This window comes from Octodon degus, unplaced genomic scaffold, assembly GCF_000260255.1.
Source record: "Octodon degus isolate 3935 unplaced genomic scaffold, OctDeg1.0 scaffold00006, whole genome shotgun sequence".
Taxonomy (NCBI): Eukaryota; Metazoa; Chordata; class Mammalia; order Rodentia; family Octodontidae; genus Octodon; species Octodon degus.
In genome coordinates this window covers 18,899,938-18,913,081 of record NW_004524582.1, presented here as the reverse complement: position 1 = coordinate 18,913,081, position 13,144 = coordinate 18,899,938, and the positions used below count along the sequence as shown (strand labels likewise).

Genomic DNA, 13,144 nt, shown 5'->3' with positions numbered 1-13,144 from the left:
TTTGTTGGAAGTAAACATAATAGTGACAGTAAAATCAATAATATAGTTCTCAGATTTCATGCTGTTCTTTGTTGTTGAACACACAGTGAATACCCTAAGGACTATGCATCTTTCAAAAATAAAGGATATATGCTTATGATAAAATGCACCGTAAATGATATCACAAGTCCTTAAGACACAAAATAATTCTAAGAGAGGTAGGCAAGCAATTCTTAACTTTTATTTTTTTCATCACTAGGGAATGATCAGAGTGACTTCCCAGTAAGCTACATTCCTGGACATATATATTAAAGTTTGTGATCACTTCTTGCAAATTCACCCAGTTGCCCAGTCTGGGATCAAATTTGTAATCCTCCCACCTCAGGCTCCCAATGTAATGGGATTATATGCATGCATCACCATTTCTGACTTCCTCAACCTCTCCAATAGAAGTACATGTTCAAAGAATGTGGATCCATGCAAGCAAAAAGTGGTTGGTAAGTGCTTTATGAAAGTTCACAATGAAGGGAAAGCAAGGAGAAACCCACTATTATGGACTACTGGACTATATTGGATTATTTTGCTGAATTCACGCACCTATATTTAAATGACAATGGAATACCCATCTCTGACAAAACTAAACAAAAAAAAGGGGATACAAATGAAGGACCACTTTGTATCTGTATATACAAAATAGTTAGGTTAGATATGCAGTTACTTTCTCTTAATTCAATGAGAAGAAAGATTTGTACTAAGAGTGTTTGGACAGGATATCATGCCTGCATCTTGTACTATGAATAACCACTAAAAAGACAACAATATGCAATGTATTAATTAATGAAACTGTCTTACTAATTGGTTTTGAAACTGTCTCATTGCTATTTGCTTCTCAATAAAATTAATAAAAAATAAAAATAAAAAAGAAAGTTCAAATTAATTAAGTGTGCTATTATCTATGGCATGTTTTTAAAGAGAAAATATCAGAATCTTGGTACAATTGACCACTAGTATCAAGTTTGCATAACTTACTCAGTTCCACCTTTTAGATTAAATTGCCTTCACCATAGCATGAAATCTTAGAAAGGTGGGCTCGTGATTCCTATGGTGTCCAGCATCTACAAATAAGGATGGTAGAAGATTTAAGGCCACTCATGGTTGAATTCTTCTTCAGCTTGGTCCTGTTCATCTCCTCTGCTCCCTGCCCAGTTACCTCTTCTACATCAATGACTTCCATCATTGGGTATATCAAGATACCCTTGGCGACATCTGGATGACCTTGATTACATCTGGATGACATTGACTGTGTAGGTGACATGTTGTCTCTAGCCCATATTTTCCTCTGAGCTCTACACTGACATAGTCTTATCATCTTAGAATTTGGCAGAATCTGTGAATTCAAGCTAGCACTTGTTTGGATGAGTGTCACTGTGGCCTTGGAAGAAAGTCTCTACAACTTTCCTTATCTCACTCTTCCCTAACCTCCTTCTAGATTCAACCCAACACCAAATTCTGTTGATTTTATCTTTTTAACGCCCCTAGAATCTGGCAGCCTCCCTCAATCTCTATCACAGAAAATCTCTAAAGAACAATAAAGCCTTGCTGGTTTGATTGCAAAATTGTCCTTTTGCCCTCTGTATCTGCCAGGGTTGTCAGGGCTCTCCAGAGAAACTTTTATATTCATCTCTATAAAAATAGATTGATTTTAAGTACTTGACTCACTGGCTCATGGGGCTGACAAACCCAAAATTTATAGGGAAGGCCAGCTGGCAGGCTGAGACTTCAAGCTAGAGTTTATATTAAATTTTTATCTTTTTAGTTTTTTTGTAGTGGTGCTGCGGTTTAAACCCAGGGCCTCACCTAAGGCAAGTGGTCTACCACAAGGCTACACATTCAACCTTACACTGAAGTCTTGATCTTAAATCTGTTGGGATAATCGGCAGGATAGAGATGTAAGAGTATTCCTAGTATGTTGTAGTCATGAGTCAGCATTTCTTGTTCTTTAGAAACCCATGATTTTTGTATAAGGGGCTTCAACAGATTAGATGAGATGCATCCCCTGAGGGTAATTACCTTTACTTAAAGTCAACTGATTGTACATGCTAATCACACCTGCAAAGAACCTTCACAGCAAAATTTGCTTGAAAAATCTTGGCGCCATAATTTAGCCAACATGACACAGCAAATTTAACAATCCTAACCCTGATCATTGTAGTCCATTCTCAGTGCTGCAGCCAGAGTTAGATATTCCTGAGCATAAACTGAAGGGTGTCATTATTGATTGGTATCTTTAAAAACTTTGAATTTATTCCCATTAATTCCCCTGCCCTCATATGCACAGCATGATTAAGTCATGGTAAGCCACAGTTCTTTTATCCACACATTTATACTCCGTGGGCCAGCCACAGAGCCTGCCTTGTACCTCCGTGGTTGAACCCTTTGCCTTCCAGTGCATTTAAGTTGTTCTTCAAGCTTTTTTATCTTCTGTCTGGAATGTCCTAATTCATTCGTTAATTTGCCTGTGCGTCCTTTGTACTTCTACTTAACTGTCCTGTGTTTAATGAGTTTTCCAGACTCCTTTGATAATGTGAAGTGTGAGTTAGATGATGATATAGTACTATGAACTTAGCAATGTAATAGGTGACTTAACGTCTATTAATGGTTGTGGAATTCCTTGATCCATGAGGGACTTACCTGTAAATAACAACCTCTAGTTCCTTAAGAACAAAATAAAGATGTTTGTTTCTGCTAATCTTGTATTTAACACACTACCAGGTTCATAGAATATGCTCAATAAACTCTTGTTGAAAGAATGGAATGATTAACAAACAAATGAATCACTTATTGAGTAAATTACAGTGGCAACTCAGTTCACAAACTCAGTTCTTTCCATAATTCTGGTCTCAAGCTGGGTTGGGTGAGAATTGTATAAGATTCAATGGTTAGGGCAATGTTAACCTAACAGCAAAATTTGATTTGGTTCTTGTCAAGTTTAGTTTGTGATCAGAATTGAGAAAGAGTTGAATTCATGCACTAAGGTACCACTGTATGTATTCCTCAGTGTATACCAGGATACATAGTGAGTAGAAATTGTGAGTAGAAATTGTTTTGTGTTTTGCTATTTTCTCTACCTACCATATTACATGGAATGTTAAAATTTTCCTCTTGAAACATTTAGCCCAGCAATATAGAGATATAATGACTAAGTGGTTTGCCTCGTGCATGAAGTCTCCTGAAGTAGACTTGGAGGTAGAACCTGTGGTGTATCTCTAGCATGGAGATGTACTGAGGCACCTGCTGAGGAGGGGAGTGGATCAGCTGGCCAGTCAACGTGAAAGACAGCCTGTGACCTTCAAGAGGTAAAGAAAGTAGCTTCAGATGTGAAATTGCCCATGTTTTAATTCATGTTCATGTGGACCTTGGTTTCAGAAATTTTCATATTCTTATAATAACATCAAGTCTCATCTTCCAATATTCAGCTTATTTTTGCAAACTTTATCCCTTGCAACTGAAAGAACTCTACCTGAAATGCACGTGATGCCCCTGGAGGACCCTGACTGACAGGCAAGATTGCTCACAGGGTGACTAATCAATGGTTGTTGGTTTGCTCCTGCCATTTTTCTTCTTTCCCCTGTTCACTCCACCTCAAAAGCCATGGAATGAAGGACAGTGATGTGGGATGTGCAGTGTTCTCTGGCCTGGTGTGGGACTGAGCAGTGGAGATTTAGCTAGACTTCAAAGTAGGATGACTAGATTGAAAATCCCAGAAAATGACATCTACAAAAATAAGAGTATCTTAGATGCTTTGTTGTTGCTGGGACAAAAGACCTAACATATGCAAAGTACAGGAGGAAAGGCTTCCTTTGCTCACAGCTCATAGAGGTTTCAGGACATAATAGGCTGACTTCAAGGCCAGGTGGCCTAGCAGGGCAGGTGGGATGCAGAAAGCCTGCCTTCCTTTTTTCCTTTGTGTTCCACGTGGGCAGCCATCCTATCAGTTGGGAATGCCTACCCTGAGAGTGGGCCTTCCCATTATCCATGCCCATAACAGTGTGCTAGTTTACTAACCACACACCTTACATCTACATTCATTCACCCTAGATATAGCTGCATCAGAAAAGCCCTACCTAGGAGTTTATGAAGTTCAGGGGGACATCTAGATAAGAGCCATAAGAAAAAGTTACTACTTTTAATTATTTATGTTTTTTTCATGATCCCAGGCATGCTGGCTGGTCCAGAATCCTCCACAATTTGGCTCTCACTCTATTCCTGGTTGGGTTAAATGCTTTTCTTTGTCCTTGTTTGGATCTTCTTAGCACACTTCCCTCATTAATTTATAATTGTTTTGATGAATATTTCTTGCTAGGTGGTGAGCTTCTTTGAATTTAAGGAGCTTAATAATAATTTCTATATTGAAGATTTTGAATCAGTGTGATTTCTATGGACTAGTAGCTAAGAATACATTATCTTATATAACATCAACACAGTCTCCATATATTTTGACCTTATGAGCTGCCAATAACTTTTCTAAATAACTGTTAAATTTATTATATACAGCCATCTATTTTTGAATTGCAATGAGAGGTTTCTGGTATCCTAGGACTGTACTTTTCCTCATTGTTTTCTCACATGAGAAAAGCTGGGTATAAGTTATGACTAGTTTTAATTGCTTTGACATTGGGTACATTAATCCTACAAGGTATACTTTATACTCATAAAATGAGGAGAGTTTTGCTTATCCTCTAGAGTACTGGGAAGATAGAACTGTGATTTCTTAGTTCTTTCTGTCAATAGAGTATATTATAAATCCTTAAAATCTGTGCTTTAAAATTCAGAACAACACACAACAAAGGAACCATGAAATAACAGAGTACTGGTTATAGAAGAGGAAAGAACAGAGCTATTGAATATTTTAAGCTGAAGGGTGAAAGGAAGTAAAATCATTGATTTTTAAAATATAGCAGTAGTGGATGGTTGGGGTTGGATTACTAGAGAGAGTAAAATGGAAATAAAGGAGGTGCTTGTGAAAGAGGGGTGGGTGTTCATAGAATGAAAATGGTACAACCCATAGGAGAAAACAATAGCGTGGAGATACGGCCATGGGAATGAGTGGTTGTGATAGGTGACTTGCGCCTATCTTGGTTGTGATAGGTGATCAACCAGAGAGATGTTTAAGAAAGAGAGCAGAGCCTTTCCCATCTTGTAAGACAGTGGGTGAAAAAATGGAGAAGCCAGACACTAAAAAGAAGAAACCTGAAGCAAAGAAGGCTTCTGCCAGTGGAACTGGTAAGAAGGGTAATGTGAAGGCAAAAAGTCTAAGAAGGGGCAGCCCCACTACAGCCAAAATCCTGTACTGGTTAGAGGAATTGGTAGATATTCTCGATCTGCTATGTATTCCAGAAAGGCTTTGTACAAGAGAAAGTACATAGCTGCTAAATCAAAGGTTGAGAAGAAAAAGAAGGAGAAAGTTCTTGCTATGATCATAAAACTAGTCGGTGGAGACAAGAATGGAGGTACCCAGGTGGTGAAGCTTTGAAAAATACCTAGATACTACGCTACTGAAGATGTGTCCTGAAAGCTCTTGAGCCACGGCAAGAAACCCTTCAGACAGCATGTGAGAAAACTTCGAGCTGGCATCACTCCTGGCACCATCTTGATCATCCTCACTGGGCGTCACAGAGGCAAGAGAGTGGTCTTCCTGAAGCTGTTGGAGAGTGGCTTGCTACTTGTGACTGGGCCTCTTAGCCTTAATCGTGTTCCTCTATGAAGAACACTCCAGAAATTTTTCATTGCCACCTCTTCAAAAATTGCAATCAGTGAAGTGAAAATCCCCAAATACCTCACTGATGCTTACTGCAAGAAGAAGCAGCTGTGGAAACACAGACACCAAGAGGGTGATATCTTCAACACTGAGAAAGAGAGATACCAGATTTCAGAGCAGCACAAGGTGGATCAGAAAGCAGTGGACTCACAGATTTAGCAAAAATCAAAGCTGTTCCTCAGCTCTTGGGATACCTGTGATCCATTTTCACTCTGATAAATGGAAGTTATCTTCATAAGTTGGTGTTCTAAATGTCTTACTAAGAACCTAATTAAATAACTGATATATTAAAAAAAAGAAACAGAGCTGAAAGGAGTGGGAACAATGATCTTCATACTAGAATAATCTAGAACACAATGTAGTTGTGTAGTAGAAAGAACATAAGTGATCTAGGAGTTACAATGGAAAAAATGCCCATTTTTTAATCTTTACTGGAAGATCACATTATGAAATTTGAACCTGATGAACTTTCATTCCTACCCATCCAGTTACTAGTAAACCCATATTGAAAAACTTTTTCTAAGATTATATTCTCATTTTTAAAAGGAATATAAGAAGGTCTGTTTTGCATTCTTAAAGTACTTGGAGAAGATCATAAAAATACGTAACATATGTGAAAAATATCTCATGTAATGCCTGGAGACCATGAGACGGGTACAGTTTGACCTTGATTTGCATCTGGGCCTTAATTTCTGAGATCAGTGTAAGTTTCTTCTAAATATTGGACAACTCAATCTCAGACAGAGAAGACTGTGGGACACTTATGTTCTTACTCACATTTAGGAGCCTGATGGCATTTGGGTTGCTTATTTATCCACTTTCCTAGTCTCATTATTCTTCAATATTTCATTCTACTTAATAAACATCACAGATGACTCTAGTCAATGAATATTTGTAGAGTCATTGTGTTGAATGCTAAGCACAAATCACCAATGTATTTAAGTTGATTTATAGTGACTTCTACTTTTTAAATTTATTTTCATCCTAGGTTCAGAAATGTATTGATATTTCTTATAATCAACATCACTGCTGATAAGAATTTCAGTACTGACTGAGATTCAACTCCATAACACTTTTTTAAAAACTACAAACCATAATTTAATCAGTGATAGTGGAAAAGCAAGCAAATTGAGAGACACAAATCAAAAATAACTAAGTTAGAAGGTTTGAACCTGGATAATTAATTATAACTAATTGAAAAGAACATAAAATAATACATAACTTTATAGTAAAATTACGCTCACTCCGATTCATAGCTAATCTAGTCTTTGTAGCAATAAATATTAAATACATTTAAAGTTAAGCTAACCAAATATTCTTCTTTAATGATTATTACAGTCTCTCATTTATCTTACCAAGATTTTAAAATTTTAGGGTGAGTGGAATTCCATATCAGTAAAGGAAAAGTGCTTTTCATTAAATTAAAGATAGAAAGAACTTACAGAATTAAAATTAAGTGCTCTTTTAAATGTACAATAAGCTTCAAACCAGGTAAGTTAATTTTTTAAATTGGAAAAATAGGTAATATTTTAAGTCAATCTCATAAAACCTGTAAATCAAAACTGTTATGTTAAATAATTTTATCTTTGATTTTAAAGCAAGAAGCAGTAATGCAAAATGCTTATGAACATTAAGAACATGCTTGTGTAGGATGAGTAATTTACCATGTTTGACATTGAACAGTAATCTAAATGACCCCTTCACTCTCCAAACATCTGGTATGTCTCCAATAAATAGGGCAGTATAAAAAGTAATATAGAAGAAAAACCTGCTTAGGGGTTTAGGGATATAAGTTTGGGGGCTGGGGATTATGGACGTATATGCTTTTAATCATGGAAGATTATAAACATACAATCAGAGTTTTTATTAAAAATATAAATAGCTTCTGAACAACCATTTGAAACTGAAGTTGAAGCAGTGAACTCCAAGGGCAATGCGATTTTCTTAACAATAATGACACCCATTTGATGGGAATTTTTCTTTCACCTAGAATGTTAATAAGCAAATTCAATTCATTAACTTCCATCCTTATGGCAATCTTAAAAGACAGGTATGATTTGTAATTTAATTATGGAGGATCTGAAGTGTAAAATATTTAACAAATTAGCCAGAGGCTACAAATACAAAGTGGTGGAACGAAGTTTGATTTCAGAACTTGCAGTTGTTCAGACTCATGCTGTTTTTGCTACCTAACTCTTAAAAATTGTTGGGAGAGTAAGACCATGATAGTAATGGCGGTGAACAATGCTTTGTGCATGGCGGGTTGTGACCCAAACGCTTTGCACAAATTGTAGAGGACAGTTACTTATTCTCGGCACCTATTACACACCTAGTAAGTATAAGCTCCTTTTTTCACGCATATCACCCAAATTGGTAGGCTGTTAAGTGAATTACAAAAATAACATGTTATTATGTACAGACATAAAAAGGAACAAATATTAGACAGGTGAGGGACCATCCCTTTGATTTCTGCTTTACTTGGCATTTCTGTGTATGATTCACAAAACAGATTGTCTCTATGTAGGCTGCTAAAAATATCCATATAGTCATGGCTTGGGGGCTAGGTCTGCTTCATAAACTCTCATAGTTTGGGCATTTTCATCTAAATGCCAAGCAATCTGCAATTATGGTGTGTTTTATGACCTTTCAGTTAGTGTGCGATCTAGTTGACAGTGCTCATCCAACACCTGGAGCAATTTTGCCTAATATAAGAGCAAGTTTGCCTGAGACACTAACTCGGGCCGAATAAATCAAATATAATCCAGCACTTCTGCAGTCTTTCCATTGTCAATGTATCTCTGAATGGTAGGGCATAAAAAGCTATTTTTATGGATGCTTTGTTTGTTTGAAAACCTGTGCTAACACTAGCTCATAGTCTATTGTTTTCTTTTTTAAAAAATACTAGTAATTTTTATGACTAGGTAGTTCATCATCCCGCTGAAATCAGAAATAAATATGTGTATGGAGAGAAGAGGATTCGTACCACCGTCATGAGGCAGAACCTTGGCTTATGTGGTTTGTCTATGAGTTTGGACAAAAGTGGAAGGAAGACAGATTTGGAGATACCTATTAGATATTTATTCATCTTCCTACTTCTTCCTTACATATATGTATTCTTTACACACCTTTGAATAAAATATCTATTTTGAGGACCAGAGGTCATGACTTTTATTACAGTTTATGCCTAGTGCACTAAGAAGGGCAAAATTTGTGCGCAGCAATCATTTTTTTTCCATTTTCTCCATCAATTTAAGCACTACTCAGCTATAAAGAAGTGTGAACTTCAGGCTTTTACACATAAATGGATACAACTAGAGACCATACTCATAAGTGAAATAAATCAGATTCACATGCGTAAATATTGTATTATCTCCCTAGTATAAAAAAGTGGGAGAGTGAGTAAGATCCAACAGGTACAATAGATACTATGAAAAGGAAAGAAACTGCTCAGAAGGAAAGAACACGTGGGAGAGAAAAAAGAGGAAAGAAGGAAGGGGAAGTTAAGATATGTACATGTACCCAAGATAGCTACGATAATTGTACTACTATTTCTGTTCGTTTGTTGAGAGGAACAGTTAGTGCTTATACTATTTGATCAAGTTTGCGTGCTTCTATCTGGTAATCTGAGCAACTACTCTGAAGACATCAGTATGCAATATAATAACCATTGTGGATTTCCTATCATATTGTCTTGAAATTCTGTATTCTTTTTATTATTCTTTTGTCTCTTTAAAATAAAAAAAAATCAGAAGAAAGGGAGAATTAAAATATAGAAAAAATGGATAGCATAAATATGTCGCTGGATATCCATGAACTGACTTTGTAGGCTTCATGGGTTCAATTTTTTAATTTTTACTGGCTCTGTAATCTTAGACAAGTTATTTAAAGTTTAATTTTGCATATGTGGGTTAGGGTTAATAATCCTTACAGGTAAGACCAAATAAATTATTAAGACTATGCATGGTACATTGTAGGGATGGTAATACTACTAACATTATTTATTTTAAAATATTTATCAAGAAACTATTATATGCCAACTAAGAACTGAGAGAAAGGATAGGAAAATAACATCATTGGTATCTTAAGAAAGAGAGGGGGCAAGACGCTTCAGAGGTGCTGATCAGTGTTAAGATCCATTATGTAAATTATGGCACAGTAACTATCTAAACGCCTCACGAAACCAGGGAAAAATTCAGAGGGCAAGCAGTACTTGAACCAAGACCTGAAGGTCGACCTGAGCAAAGAGGACAAGCATGGAAATTGTAGGTATTTAAATGTCCTCAGTTCCGTGAGGTTCGCTAAGTATTCAGGTTTTTTCTCTCCTATTTTTTTCTATCAAGCATCACTATGTTCCCTTGCTTGATAGAAAGTGGATTCAGCAGTACCTTGCACATTTCCCAGTATGTGGGAAAAATGAAAGAGCGTGAACAAAACTTTCTTTTAGGAACACCACCCATCAGTAGAAATCTCGGCTATTTTACATCCGTCTGGCTATAAGTTAGTCATAGGGTCTTAATATTTGAAGGAAACATAATTTATAACCAAGATGCTATATGCTCTGCTGAAGCAGAAAGGCTTAATTATTAAAAGGAAGAATGGATACTAATCTGTATCTCATTATGTTGTGGCAATAATCCTCAAAGGGCGATCTTTATCATTCACATTCAGGGCATCAGATAACCGAAATTCAGAAAGAAGTTGTTAAAGCCATTTAAATGAATAGAGCATAGAAGGATAATTATAACCGAAGCATCATCACATTAGAGTTTCAGCATAAAAGAGAAGGAAAATATTAGTATCGTAATGCTGTTTTGCAACCCACCGGAAAACAGGTAGCTTCAGTGTTCACATGCCCTTGGCAAAGCCTGAGTTTATAAGCAACCTTGTGGGAGGCGACATAACAGGAGAAAGATTAAATCATTGCAAGCAGTAGCTAGCTTTAAGCTCTTGAAAACAAGCACAATTTGTTTTCAATTACTTGATTGCACAGGCTTCAAAGACTCTCTTGTGGACCCTGGGTAGTTGAAGCCTCCATCAGTTTTAAACATCAGCCTTAGCTGAATTTTCATTTTCCAAGAACAACCCTGAGAACACAAGTAATATAAATTTACACGCAAAATAAATTCAACCCTGAAAATATAGGGATGACAAGATCATAAAAAATGGAGGAGCCAAATGATTGGAGAAGGCCTAGCAATTTGCCAGAAGCTTGAGGTCAGATGTCCACGAACCATGAAATTGTCTAAAAATTGTTCAGGGTAAATAAATATATGTTGGAAAGAATTGCTTACACAATAACTTCTGAGTTCTCTCTCTAGGAAAATGATAATAAAAGTTATATGCCAGAGAAAGTTCTATAGCGCTGGTAATGGCATGAATACCAGGGAATATACTGACACATAAATAGACAGACTTAGCAGTGAATGATCAGTTTGTGCCCCCTCCCCCATTCATGGAAGAAAAAAACAAGCAGTGTCAACTATTTTAAAATAATCCTATGTCCTTCTCTTAAGCATTGCACATTTTCACTTAATTGTCTAATTTTATTTTATAATTTTTTATATTAAACTTATTTTACATTCCTTATTATGTGAGGTTTGATTAGATTCTGTTGAATTTGCTAATCTACTAATCTATGTGTCTCTTGTACTCTAACATTTTCCCTTCAAGCAGGATTTCTTGTAAGCTTTCATGGCAAGTAAATGCAGAGAAGAAGGGAGGTTGGGATAAGAGCATTTTGAATTTGTTTGTGCTCTAAGCGAGTGTGCATCCATTGGCCAATATCCTCTTAACCTTTCACTTTCACACCATGGTCCAGCTGGTAGCTGCCATCCTATTTTGTGCTTTGGGAGACCAAGTTTTTAAATGCCATATATAAGTGAGATCACGTGGCACTATTTGTTCTTTGTCTCATCTCACATCATGGTGACTAGAGCCAATAACAATAACAATGTATTATAGTTTGAAAATCACTGAGAAAAGGCTTTAAGTCCTCTCACCAAACTTATGTATTTGAGATAAAATTTGTGTTAGTTGGCTAAGTTGAACTATTGTTACGCACACACACACATATGTATTTTTCAAAATACATTTATATGACTAATACATAACTTTGGACAGTTGAGAAAATAAAATTTCAGTTTATTTAACTCCACATATTGCTTTATTCTTATTCACTTTCTATAACTCTTTTTCTCTTCATGCCTTTGTTCAGTGAAAGTCAAAATAATCAGAGTCTAGTGTAAGTCATCTTCAGAATAGTTTCGTTCTGTGATCAACTATAAACAATTGAGTAACAAATACTCAGGGATCCCAGAAATGTTTTAAATTTTAGTGTGTGGAACTCAACAAAATATTTAGTTAGAAAGATATACTTAGCCTTTATGTAAATTGTCTTGAGTGGTTTATCAAATCCACATTTTCAATGGTTTATTTATCATGTTTTTGGGAATGTCTAAAATTTATCCCAACCCTTTGAGTAGACCTTTGATTCAGTCCCTTCTTGCTCAAACAGAAAGCCACAGACTTGGGGAATTAAACAACATAAATTTGTTTTTCACAGTTCTAGAGGTTGCAAGTCCAAAGCCAAAATGTCAGCATGTTGACTTCTGGTGAAAATGTTTTTCCTGGCTTGCAAATGACCATCTTTGTCTTGCCATTTCTTAGATCAGGTCTCCAAACTTAAGGTTAACTCTCCTCTTCAAGGCTCTCTCCAAATGTAGTACTGTTGGGTATTAGGTTTTCACAATACCCATTCTGAGACAAGGCAATTCATTCCTTGACAGAACATCTGGCAAATACATAGTGAGACAGCAAATCCAGAGCCTGAGTGAAGAAGGCAAGAGATTTTCAATGTACCCCCTTAACATGGGCAGATTTGTCACATATATTAATCATGTTTGAAATAATTAAGCATCTTTGATGATCATCTCTAATCTAAAGGGAAAAAAAAACTTAAACCATTTATAAATATGAGAGTCCTCACAGGAACACAAGAAATTGGAAGATGAAATAAAGAACAGGAAGGAAGAAACAGGCTGTAGGAATTACACTTGTCCCCTCTCTATTCCTTTGACGTAACTCACCTGTCTTTCTTGTTCTTGGTTAACAAGTAAAACAAACCCCTTTTATGATTTACTGTCACTATCTTTGTCTCTTTCATTGGGTCTCATTGTTTCATTGTCTACAAAATTTTGGTCTCTGACTTTTTATCCTAAGTGACGTGGTTCATTCACTGTACATGCTGACTCAAACTTTCATTAGCCATGAAATTAAAACTAATAGTATGGTTATCTAAGTAAAGAACGGATACAGTCTATTTTATTTTGTTTTGTCATTCTTTTTTTT

General features: G+C 36.1%; 1 pseudogene; it reads left to right on the top strand.

Moving 5' to 3' along the window:
• Positions 1-376: 376 nt before the first annotated feature.
• On the top strand, positions 377-6,048 carry LOC111818837 (annotated as a pseudogene).
• Positions 6,049-13,144: the final 7,096 nt, after the last annotated feature.